Source organism: Aplidium turbinatum, chromosome 12, assembly GCF_918807975.1.
Source record: "Aplidium turbinatum chromosome 12, kaAplTurb1.1, whole genome shotgun sequence".
Classification (NCBI taxonomy): domain Eukaryota; kingdom Metazoa; phylum Chordata; class Ascidiacea; order Aplousobranchia; family Polyclinidae; genus Aplidium; species Aplidium turbinatum.
Genome location: NC_137483.1, coordinates 8,323,256 through 8,336,756, shown reverse-complemented (window position 1 = coordinate 8,336,756; position 13,501 = coordinate 8,323,256).

The following is a 13,501-nucleotide window of genomic DNA, read 5'->3' as shown; positions in this document are numbered from 1 at the left end:
TCAGGCTGTAACCTTCCACCTTTATACTCCCCTGAGCAGTGATGTACGCGCATACAAAAAATATTGACGCCGTCAGCGCAAACGCAAACGTTCGAAAAACTATACGCCGCATGCGTCAACGCAACTTGTAAAAAAAGTTGGCGGCGTCAGCGTTAGCGCATACACTAGCGCAAACTCATTTTGTTTGCTAGGTGCCAAACATTCACACGGTATAAACCACTCAAAACAAACAAGTTTTATTTTGAATTTCCACGAAGAAACACAAGCATCTGAAAGTGTTCATCTGACATTTTGCTGCGTTTTGGTTTCAATATGTCTTTAATTGCCCATTGAAAACATTCTTTTCACCGCAGCACTGGAAGGTATTGGCGTGTTGTAGCGAAAAAAAGTATTTTGGAAATCTTTCGTTGGAAAAGCGCCCACGGTTAATGGTCCTTTGTGTGGCCTCTCTTCCAAGTGCGCTTTTACAACCTCGTCTATGCTGTCTTCGCCAGTGTCCTCATAAAGAGCATGGAGTAGCCCACGGGGTTCGTTGTCGCTAGCTTCCTTCGTCTGGTTGCAGTGGCTCGATCTCAGCCTCAGAGTTTTTTAACAACTTTGATATGTGGCGAGTGGCCATTTTTCGAATTTCCACTGGATTGACATCAGGCAACCAATCGAGCCACCGCGAAAGCCTATAATTCGGATGTATGGCGCTGGCGAGTATGGAATCCGCATCAGTAAACAACCGTCCAAACCTGTCAAGTCAATGGTAACTTTTTCACAAACGAAACTTGCTTACATTACTTTTACAGTACAGTGTAATTCTGTTTATGCAATTGAATTGTGGATTAAAACTATTGCTCAGTACTCACCTGTTTTTTATACCCTGCACAAGGCTTTTATGAAGCGGAGAACAGTGTTCGAGGCCACTTATTCCAGCAAACGCATTTAGCAGACTTGCTATTGTGGGCAGAAGAAGACCCATATATGCTTTTACTACGCTACATAGCTTACAACAAGAATAACCGGCAAAGTAATGTACTATACATATAACATACAGAGTACAACATCATGCAAGCAATCACGGTCGGAGACCAAATATTTGAGTTTGTTTAGATACATAGGCTATAAGCTGCACTGCTCATTGCCTGAGAAGTTTCTGATTTGCCCCAAAATACAAGACTTAACTAATATAAATTAAAGTGCTCACAATTGCTTACAAACGCCTTCAACACTGCTTGACTAAAAATACTTCACACTACGAAGCCAAGTCATTGTTTACATTTTACATGGGTGACATTACCAACCTACCTACTTGCTTGCTTACATTACATTCCTGTTCTGACCCGTAATTTACTAATTTCTCAGTAGGCCTAAGTTGTTTTAACTAATTCTTTCTTTTTTTCTGCAAGACTTCAGTGTCCACGTGGGACTCTAACATCAAAGGCAGTAGTGCGATATAGGCTACAAACAAACTCCAGCTGACTGAACAATAGATGGCACTGTGACACAACACTAGAACAATGGGCAATTGCAAGACGTCAACATTTCGCAGTTTGACAAAAAAAATTGCAAACAACAACTAAGACATTAAAAAGTATGCGTTGACGCTATGCCCTAAAAAACCGCGAAAACTATACGGCGCAGCCTCAAGCGCAAACTATCCAAAAAAATGTGACCGCAAGCGTTAGCGCAAACAAAAAGTCGTAGAATTTGCGGCGCATACGTACATCTCTGCCCCTGAGTTCTTCATCTGGTAACACCAATATAGCTGCTAAGGGCTTGCCTCTTGTGGTGTTTGGCTGTTTGCGCCGAACCGCCGATAAACAGAGTGAAGTTTCCGGTCGTTGGAGTGTCGTTTTCTGCAAGACGGTGTTTTGTTTTGCCTACTTATTTTTCATAGTTTGTAATTTTGTCAATACTGCTGGATGGAAAAATAAACTTAATTAATTACTGTGATTTAATGGTAATTACAGATTTTAGATGAAATTCGGAGTATTTCGTATTGCAATGTTTGTTCAGTTCAGTTGTTCAGTTCAGTTGTTTTTTTATTTCTGACCATCATATCAAAACAATACACGTCAACAAAGCAAAGGTCAAGAAAAAGGTAGAAGCGACAAAACGCGAACGTTAAAACGTGCTTGTGATCGAAGTAAGTTATTGAGTTGAAAAAAAATTGGCACGGTCGCAACGCCTTCAGAAAAAATTAAGATATAAAGGGAAAATAAAAAATGTTACAAAACAAATAAACATATATAGGCTATAACTTTATTAGCGTACATAACTTTAGCTGATATATTTAAGATTTGTATGAACAGTTGCTATGAAGATCGGCCATGGTGTGTTATCAAGAGTGCTGATGGTCGTAAGGGGAACACGTCTTGATTAGGCTGGCGCAAAATCTCGAAAAAAATTTTTTTTTCTTTTAAATTTTTCGTCAGTTTGTAATATTGTTCCTTTTGGTAAATGTATCTCCTATACCAAATTTCACAAAAAAATATTAACGTTTGACCCTGGTTCACCTGGTTTGAATTTTTTCAAAATATCGAAGTTTCGCTTATCCCTGAAACTGCTCACTCGCTATCTTCTAATGCACTCTAGCATGTTAATGGACACAATAAGAGGCAGTAACACAAACTTGTAGCAAGAAAGTGGTTTAATTAGCAACTCCATGAACACTGACACGTGTATTACTTTCAAAATGTCGAATTCTACCACATTTCAGACATGATTTTCTTTGTGCACCGTTCACTGTAGTAAATATCTACTGCTTTCAGTTTCTTGGATCATTTGACGATGTTTATCGATTTTCACAGGCCAACAAAAATTTTTTTTTATAAAGGCAGGACATGTGAGAGTCATTTTAAGGTATTTCGAGGCCCCTGATTCTGAAAATACACTAAGTTTTATCGAATTGGCTCTAGTTTTTGAGTTAGCCAAGATTTCAGCTACCACTTTTGATAACTAAATCTTTAACTACTAGCCTACAGTAGGTGGTAGAAATGGTTTTGAGAAAAAATCTTGACCTTGCTCCAAAACATTACTGAAGGTATTGAGGTTACTCTCAGTCATGCCCGTTTTCCTATTGTTTCAAGCAAATCACCACTTGAAACAAAAGAGGGCAAACAAAAAACAGAAATAGCAACGTCCACGCAATGACTGCCTTGCACATTCCATGTAAACATGATGTTCCAACTTCCTTCGAACATGCTCACTGTACAGAACTGAAGTATCAATTTCATGGTGATTCCACGGCTCTCTTTATGCCATGGCACTCTGAACTTCTTAGCCTTGAGCCCAGAAACGGGTTTGAGTGCAATGTATGCATACTTTAGGAGGAACCCAGGACTTGTCTTGATCACCCAGCTTCATGTCAAAGTAATAATAATAATAATGCTTGTTTTTATATAGCGCTGTATATCTATCGCAGAATGCGTTGCCTCATGCAGCAAAATATATCTGGGTTGTTTGTACAGCATCCTACTTGTCAAAGGCGTATTTTATTAGCCTATATGTCATTTATTTAGCCTATAGACCAGAAAAAACTTCTTGCAGCAAAGACTTGGCCTTAGCAAAGGCTTAGAATAAAATTTCATTTGTACAGTATCCATTTCAGTAGGCCTACCTTTTCAATATAAAGCTGCATTCATAAACTCATGACTTTCGGGATATTTTTCTTGTGATGTAGGCCTACTGATTCAAAACTGTTTTCATTGAGTATTTATGTCTCCTTTACATTAAACACAGTTCATTTCAACCTTTGCTTGCGTTTTAAACTTTCATGCAATATGAACCAATTGAACTAGACAAGTGCAATTATGACATCATAGTGGTAAACAGGGCTGAAAATAAGTAATTTGTTAATTGACAGCTTTTGAGTAACGATTTCAAAAATATGTTCATTGTCGAATATCTCGAAAACTAGAGCCAATTCGAAAAAACTAAGTGCATTTTCAGAATCAGGGGCCCTGAAATACTCTAAAATGACTCTCATCTTTTGTGCCAAAAACTTTTGTTGGTCTATATGTTATAGATTTACTGACTGCGAAAAGGCTGTAAAATCAACTAAAATGACACTAAAAGCATGCACTAGTAGTGACTCTCAGACTTGGAGAAGGGTGAAGATGTTCCATGTGGAAGTTAACAGAGGAAGTAACGTCAAAATCACGTGGTTAAATTTTGAGAAATCCCCTCTTCAGATACTGCTAAACCACTTCGAAATTTACCATTTTTTCAGAAAAATTTAGAATTTCTCCTTGGGTGAACCAGGGTCAAAGGTCAACCCCCAACAAAAATTTTTAGTTTGCAAATATCAGTGAGCAAAATGGAACATTATTCCAAACTGACAAAAATTTTAAAGAACATCAAGGAAAATGAGCCACCCTAGTCTTGATGCGTTTAGCTCATAGCAAAGAGCAAGGCAGGCAAAGAAAACCCCACAAAGAAATCCTACCACGGGCAAAGCCATTTCAAGCGCAACGCACCAGGCCTTGCACGACTCACAAAATAGATAGGCTATAACTTGACGACATGAAACAATGACAAAAAACAAATAAATCAAACTAGCAAAAAACAACATCATCATCTTGCGGAAATTCAATTATACCCAGGGAAGTTATGTCTTAAAGATATCAAGCGTGCTTTGATAAAAGTTGCGTTGATAAAGCGATAATTTTAGACCCCTGTCAGCTAAACTCGCCACTTCCACACCGATCCAACGTTGAATTAACGCAAAAATGACAGTCATTGCCAGCTGGGATGTAGTAGTGGTATGTCCCAGTAATATGATAAATTTGGGTTACCGTATGTTTTACACGTTAAACCATATTAAAGTGACAAAAAATATCCAATTTGGCATATTGTTCTGCACAACGATTAAAAAAAACTCTCCTCCTACCTACATTCTTTCAGATTACGTGCTTTGAGGGATGTTGTCTTGTTGTTCCAACCACTTTTAGTCATATCCAAGATTACATGCTCAGTAATTGAAGACTTAGATTAAGTGGACGGGAAAGAAAGGAAGCCTTTTGCCCAAAAGCAGGGAATCTTAAAGTTCATTTTCAATCGTGCCTTTGACTTCTTTTTCAGACACAGCAAAATGCTCTTGAGCGTTGTCGATTTGGCTTCCTATTTAACGTCGTAAACCAAACGACGATAAATAAATGCACGACTCTCAACCTAACCTTTTTTAATTTTTTCTACTGCTTGATTATTTTTATAGTCTTCAGCAATCAGCATAGCTGACTCAAAAAGATCAACATTTATGTCGCTGACCTGCCTCAAGCATGTTTTTCAACGTTTGCTTTTGTCGCTATTCTAGAACTTTGCTGTGTAGACTACTAGAGTTGGCTTATTGTTTTTGCTGTCATGGTCAGAATTATAAACAACGTAAACTTCCCAAGTTGAATGGCGTCATACACAAGAACACTAGGCCTATCTGCTTCAAACGGACAAGAGTAGAGACGATAACAGTCTGTTTGCACAGAAAAATAGTAATATAGGCTATCTATTCACTTCATGAACAATTATTTAAATCAATCAAGTTTATTTCGGCATAGCTCCACATTCAAATGTTGGAGATGCCAATTAAACACATTTAAAAAGTCGTAGTTTGCTCACAATAATTATTTAAAAAAAAACGAGTTTTAGTCAAGATTGATGAGTTTGATTCATGACCATTTTTATTTTCAGACTGTGCAAACATCTTCGAAAACTTGGGTTAGTTCTAATAAAGGTTTGGAACCACTAACACAATGCCCCATAACAAACTGAAGTTTGCGTTTGTTATTCTTATTATTGAGGTGTTGTTGATTAGTCTACACATGTAGTACCGCTCTGTAGGCTATAGCCTACCGCTGGATGGAGTGTTATCCTTCAAGTGCTTTACTCAAACGCATGAGTTGGTGTTGAGCCATAGCCTCTCGCTGATTGATTAAGACCTTTCTTCCAGAACCGTCTTTCACCACGAAAAGTTCCTGCTCTTAACTGATGTGACATCTTTTGTTGAGGCAAACTTCCCAATGTTACTTCTTATTTGTGAAAATATTTATTTTCAAAGTCGTTTTTTGTCATATTAAATTGATAAAAATACCAGTAGGCTACTACCACTACCACCGAGAAAAAAGCTTTTTCATCTTCGTCAAATCTTCAAGGCAGCCAAATAACGGGATCACTCAGAGCATATTGCATGCAGTAAATAAATTCTAGCAATATAGGCTATGCTCCGTGAATAATCCCGCTATTTGGTCGTCTTAAAGGTTTGACAAAGATGAAAAAATCTTTTGTTTCTCGTTCACATAGGCTTAATCCAGATGTAGCTTATACTTACAAATGCAATGCCTTCCTTGTGTAATAAGACGAGCAACAGTAGGCTAAAGACGAGCCATAAGCAAATAATTATCGGTTGAAAGTCAAATTAATTACCGTCTTCATTATAATAATTCATTCTATTTGTAATCAAGGTTTATGGATCACTAGGAGTTTCTGCAGTTCTAGCTGATTTAATTTTTTTTTAATTACTTAACTGTATCTAAATTTAAAATTGGCAATGGCCCAAAACACAGTTAAAGAAGAAATCAAAAAGATTCTGGCCACTACAAACATATTAGATGAAGTAATATCAGAGAGAAAGACATTACCCATTGAAACATGCATCAAGCAAGACGAAGCTTTCATAGATGAGATAGCTCAAAAACTGGTAAAACATCTTCTTGGAAATAAAGTATTTCAACAACAGATGGAAAATCAAATAAATGCTTCTGTCAAAGAAAAAAGTGCTCAACTGGACAACAAATTTAAAGAAGTTGAAAGAAAACAAGAAGAATTAGAACAATACTCAAGAAGAAATTGTATCTTGATACATGGAATGCCAGAAGAAACAAAGGAAAATACTGACAAGATTGTAGAAAAATTTTTAAAAGAAAAATTGGACATCACCATCACACAAAAAGATATTGACAGAAGCCATAGGCTAAAAGCAAAGCCAAACCATTGCAGACCTTTAATTGTCAAATTCACAAACTATCACATAAAATATATGGTGTATTCTCAGAAACGAAAATTAAAAGGAACCAAACTTCTAATCACTGAGTCGCTCACATCTCAAAGGCTGAAATGCATCAGAATGTTAGAAACAAAAAGGCACAGGAAAAAGAAATCCATTCGTACTGGACAACAGATGGGAAAATATTTTACACCAAAGCAAAAGACAGCAGTAAGAAAATTTTTATGCCCTTCAACATTGAAAATTGTGAGCTTTAAATTTCTTTTTATGATAGACATGATACATTATTTACATATTACTGATGAAAAATCAGTTGGTACTCTCTAATGCTGTTAAGTGTTTCTAAACTATTCTTTATACCGCAAAACAAAACAAGGCTTTTACTTAAATGACACCTCACTTATGCCATGTATGTCAGAAATCTTGTAAAAGAAACCAGAATTCTATTTGCTGTGACATATGTGATCAGTGGGCACACTTGAAGTGCATATCTTTAACTTTGCCACAATTTAAAAAACTTGGAGCCTTTGATGAGCCATACTACTGTAACAAATGCATCTCATGCATTATTCCTTTTAATAACATATCAAATCTAGACCTAACTACACTTAATAATGATAAACCTTACAAGGTAAATGAGCTTTTGCGTGATCAAAGCCAAAGTTATTGTGAAATCAAGGATCTATCTTCAAAGATAAATGTCTATGAAAAGAATCAACTGTTATTACTCCATGTGAATATGAGAAGCTTAGTTGCTAATCTTGCAAAACTAGAATCATTGCTCACTGAAATGCCAAGGCTACCAGATATAATTGCCGTATCAGAAACCTGGCTTAATGATAATCGTAGGCTACTCAGTTTGTCCAGTTGCAGGGATACAATTTTATTTGTTCTCACACTACACATGCAGACACTCAATCAGTAGCAGGTGGTGTGGGAATGTACATAAACCATTCAATAACATATAATCAATTGGACAATTTTGGTTTAAACATAAAAGGCTGTGAAGAATTGTGGGTAAACATACCAGCAACAAATAATAGGCACTGTTTAATTGGTGTTCTTTACAGACATCCTCAACATAAACTTGATGAATTTCAAATGAAACTCTGTGAATGTATTGACACAATAAATACCCTAAACAGGAACTACTATATATGTGGTGACATTAACATTGATCTTTCAAAAAAAGATGTTAACTCATCTGTCAAGGCCTACTCCGATACACTTCTCAGTTGTGGCTGTCAGCAACTAGTGGAGACTCCTACCCGAGTAACCGCTAAAAGCTCCACTTTAATTGATCATTTTTACACAAATGACTTAAAAAATAAAATTATGTGCCATACTTTGCTACATGACATTTCTGATCATTTTCCAATTACAATTGCAATACAGTCAATGAAACCCAAAGAGGGGAAACATACTCATACAATTAGAGATACAAAAAAATTTTCGGCAGAAACGTTCTTATGTGATCTTGAGAATTCGTTTACAAATCACTGTACATTAGATCAATCAATCCATAATCAATTTAATGACTTTATTGATACATATAACGACATACTTAATAAACATGCACCACCTCGAATCTTGACAAGAAAAGAAAAAATGCTCAAGGCTAAACCATGGATAACAAAAGCAATCTTAAACTCTATCAAAACCAAAAACAAATTATATTCCCTAAAAATAAAAACACCAACTGATAAATCTGCTCATGATGCCTACAAAAAATATAGAAATTTGCTCACTCATATTAGGGAACGAGCAAAAAAGATGCATTACAACTTTTTAATTTCAGAGAGCAAACACAACACTGGAAAGACATGGGAAACCATAAATTATATTATTAAACACAAAAAGAAAAATGCAAAAATACCAAAAAAAATAATCAATCTTAATAATGAAATCTTATCTGAACCAACACAAGTGAGCAACTGTTTCAATGATTATTTCACTGAAATTGGTCCTTCAATGGCATCGAAGATTCCTTTGTCAACCACTGGGTCTCCACTAAATTTTCGAAGTGTTCCATATTCCTTTTTTCTGTCACCCATCACTGAAGAAGAAGTGCTTAAACATCTGAACAATTTGTCGTGCTCTAAAAGTACTGGATTCAATGGAATACCTATAAAATTTGTAAAGTTATCCTCATTAGTAATAGCACCCATCCTCACTAATCTATTCAATGAATGTATTAATCAAGGTGAATATCCTGACATCCTAAAAATTGTTCAAGTGACTCCTATACATAAAAATGAATCTAAAAAAAGCTGCAGCAACTACCGACCAATATCAATCCTGTCACCTTTTACAAAAGTATTTGAAAAATGCCTGTTTGACCAAATGCACAAATATCTAGCAAAAAAATACCTTATTACACCTCACCAATTTGGTTTTAGGCCAGAGTATTCCACTTCACTTGCTGTTTCAAACATTTGTGATGACATTTTAGCAAATCTTGATAACAAAAAAACCACCTGTTCGGTATTTCTTGATCTTGCTAAGGCTTTTGATACAGTCGACCATACTATTCTCATTAAAAAAAATAGAAAAATATGGATTTCGAGGCCATTCCCAACAGTTGTTAAAAAGTTACATCAGCAATACACAGTTGTAAATGGTGTTCCGTCCACTTTTAGAAAAGTTACCTATGGAGTTTCCCAGGGTTCAACATTGGGACCTCTCCTCTTTTTGTTGTATGTAAATGATCTGCCAAACTCAACAAAAATGACTGTTAAATTATTTGCTGACGACACAAATCTAATGATGGCAGACAAATGTGAGAATGACTTACAACAAAATGTGAACACAGAACTCGAAAAGGTTCTCACTTGGATGAAACTTAACAGGTTATCAATAAATTTTACAAAAACAGAATACATGCTTATTACAAACAAAAAACAAATAAGAAATGTTAACATTAAGATTGGGAGTAAACCAATTCAGCAAAAAGATCAAATCAAGTACCTTGGTGTCTATATTGATAATAAGTTAACGTGGAAACACCACATAGAACAAGTCTGTGGGAAAGTTGCAAAGGGTTCTTGGGCACTATTAAAACTGAGAGATTATGTGAATTCAGACTCATTGACAACCGTTTATTATACTTTAATTTACTCCCACCTTCAATATTGCATTACTAGCTGGGGTAAAGCTTGCAACAAAGTTCTAGACCCACTCAGAAAAATGCAAAAAAGAATAATAAGAATAATCACAAAAAGCGATTATAGAGCCCATACCAGTCCATTATTTTTTAAAATGAATATCTTAAACCTGGAAGACATATGTACACTGGAAGTAAAAAACAACATGTTCAGAGTCAGCATGAACTTGTACCCTTCTGCCTACTGTGCATTGTTCACAAGTTCTTCACTCATCCACAACCATAACACTAGATATCAAGCAAACAATAATTATTTTGTTAAACGCACTAATACAGAATTTGGCAAAAAATCCATACAAGTATTTGGACCAGTGGTGTGGTCAGAGGTTCAAAGCAATCTCAAAAAGTTATCTTTTTATGATTTCAAAAAACATAGCAAAGCATCAGCTTTGCAAAGTTATGATACTTGATAAGTGGGTCTTCATTTGGCCTAAGCTCTTACATTCAACAATGTCTATTGCCATGGTGTCCAGTGTCCACTGATTTTCATGATTACTATTTGTTGGAAAATCTCGCATACAATTTTATGAAGCTGACAATTAATTGTAAGCTACTAGTCGAAGTATTAGTCTTGTTTGTGTTTTCTTTTTTGATTGTAACTAATTTGGTTAAATTGTTGATTAGTTTCATAACTCAAATTATTCTTTCCAGGGTGGCAACTGACTAGTTGACCGTATGGTCGTTTCGTTGTCTCCCTATCAATAACAAAACCTAAACATTGTATGTATTATTGTTTTATGTCACTTTTGTGTTTTGTTTTTTGATAAATAAACGATTGATTGATTGATTGATGTATGCTGTTAGTTATCTAGTTTTGATTGCTGCCATGTCATCTGGTTGTTTTTATCGTTCTGAATACTTTTAGTTCTTTTAACTTGTAACACTACCGTACCATTGTCTGTAAACTTGTAACAGTTGATAGCCTATTTAGTGAGATTTTGTGCATTTGCAGTTTGTGTATTATGTCGTTGTTGTTGTTCGTTGTTTGTGCATTTGCAGTTTGTGTATTATTCGTTGTTTTGGATATGGACAGCTTTGTCTGATGCAAATAAATATTATATTATTACGCTTGATTTTTAGGGCTCGCATGATCTTGATCTGGTATTCAGATCTATCTTACACTTATGATATGAGCACGGTCCTTGTTTAAAGATTGTAAGAAGCTTGTTCCATCATGTTAAGTCTAGATGTTGAGGTAGCAGTGGCCGAGTGGTTAGCGCGTTGGCTCGCAGTCGAGAGCCTGCATGTTCGACTCCAGCCATCGCACTTGCTGTTGTTTCTCTGGGCAGGAAACTTCACGATAATTGCCTCTATCCAGTGATCGATTTCGAGTAATGGGTAGTACCAAATTTAAGTCATAAGAAAAGTAGACAACCGGAAACAGACATTGCCGTCGGCTGCAGCGTGGGTCAGGTATACGTCGGAAGGCGCACACCGATGCATAGCGCTCAGGTCCGCTTTCCCGCAATGCAGGATAAATATATGACAAACAAACAAACATTCTGTGATCTTGAAGTTGATGGCATAGACACAATAAATTTTGGAAGATTTTCAAAGACAGTTGGAACTGCATAAGGTTTTGATATTGTGCAAACCAAGTTATTCTTAATATATTTTTGCCTTGTAACATATTTATCTACACTTTTTAAAATGAAATCACGTCATAAAAAGTGCAGTGAACATAAGCAACTACTTTTGGTGGGAGTAAAATTCCTTCAACTGACGTTCTTCATCCACAATTTCAACAACTCTGGATTACCTATGAATTTACACACCAGAAGGAGCTTTTGAATTTCCATAACCAGTTTTAAAATTTAGTGCTGAGCAGCGACATGGCATGTTTGAAATGCAAGACAACTACTGGTATTCAACTATTTTACTTATATGTTCTGGAATAAAAAAAAATACTTTCATTGGTCAGTTAGACAAGGTGATATAAAACGGAACCTTAAATAATATTGATAACCTTACGCTTACGCAAACATTCAAATCTACATGAAACACCTAACTGCAGGATGCTTGCTTTCCTAAGCCACGTAAGATAACTTGGTCGTACTGTGCAGCCTACATTCAATTAAGCATATTTTTAAGATAATATCAAAAGTAGGCTAAACTTAGTTAGCCCGACAGAATTGACAAGAATTACATTTAAATTCTTTGTTGTAGCCTACTGCCTAACAAATTTTTGTAATGTAAGCATAAGCAAGGACTACTTGATACTCCGCCCCGTTAGCTCAGTGTCCGCCCCGTTAGCTCAGTGGTTACGCGTCGGGCTCAAGATCACGCGGCGCTGGTTCGACTCTCGGGGTGTGCGCTTGAGCAACGCATTTCAGGACTGCTCTCCATTCAGCGGCACCTAGTGAATGGAATAATTTCTCGGCAACAACACTTCAACAATCGGAAAACTTCACTCTGCCAATCTCGGTAACCGGCCCTGCGTCAAGAGCCTCTACAAGTATGCGAACAAGTACCAGGAATAACCTATCAAGGCTTTGTCAGTCCGAGGATAAAGATTCAAAAACCAAAACCAAACCAACCTGAAACCACGCCTGAACCTCAATCTCAAAGCTGGATTGCAAGGCCGACACATAGACTTCTTTGGTAAATCCGTTTTTCGGAGCAGACGGACATTCCTATCATCCAAATTCAGCAGACCAGCAGAAAAATTATTCCGATTTGAATAGTTTCCGTTTTTCCCTTCCATCCAGTATTCCAGTCAGCTTTCAAAAAATCATTTCTAAATTCTTACGTACAATAACCGAGTAGCCTAATACAATAGGCTACTATAATAGCCTGGCTTTATGAAAGTGTTAGAATCCGTCGCTTGAAACAAGTGAAGTCGTTCCCGTTGAGTGATATTCATTGTTGGTGAAAGATATTCAAAAAAGAATTCAGATATTAGTGAAGTCCACTCAGTTGGTTAGCGCATGACTCCTAGAACGAAAAAGCTTCAAGATCAAGCTGCGCAAGTTCTACTCTCGGGATGTGCGCTTAAGCAACGCACGTTAAGGACGGCTCTCCATTCAGCGGCATTTAATGGATGGAATAATTTCCCGGCAACAAGACTTCAACTATCAGAAACTTCACTCTGTCAATTTGCCTCTGATAGTATGCGAAACTACCAGGATTAAGCTCTGCAAGAAGCTTTCCCAGTCCGAGGATAAAGATTCAAATCAATCAATCAATATCGAGTTGAAATCTATTTTATTTTTGGTATTGAAGTTGCTTAAGCTATAAGATATTTTATTTTTGCTAAAGAGAGACCTTCTTTCTTGTTCCTTTTTAGTAGATGCTTGAATGATGAAGGCCTACTATAAACCTAACCCTAACATGATTGTTATTACTATCTTCCC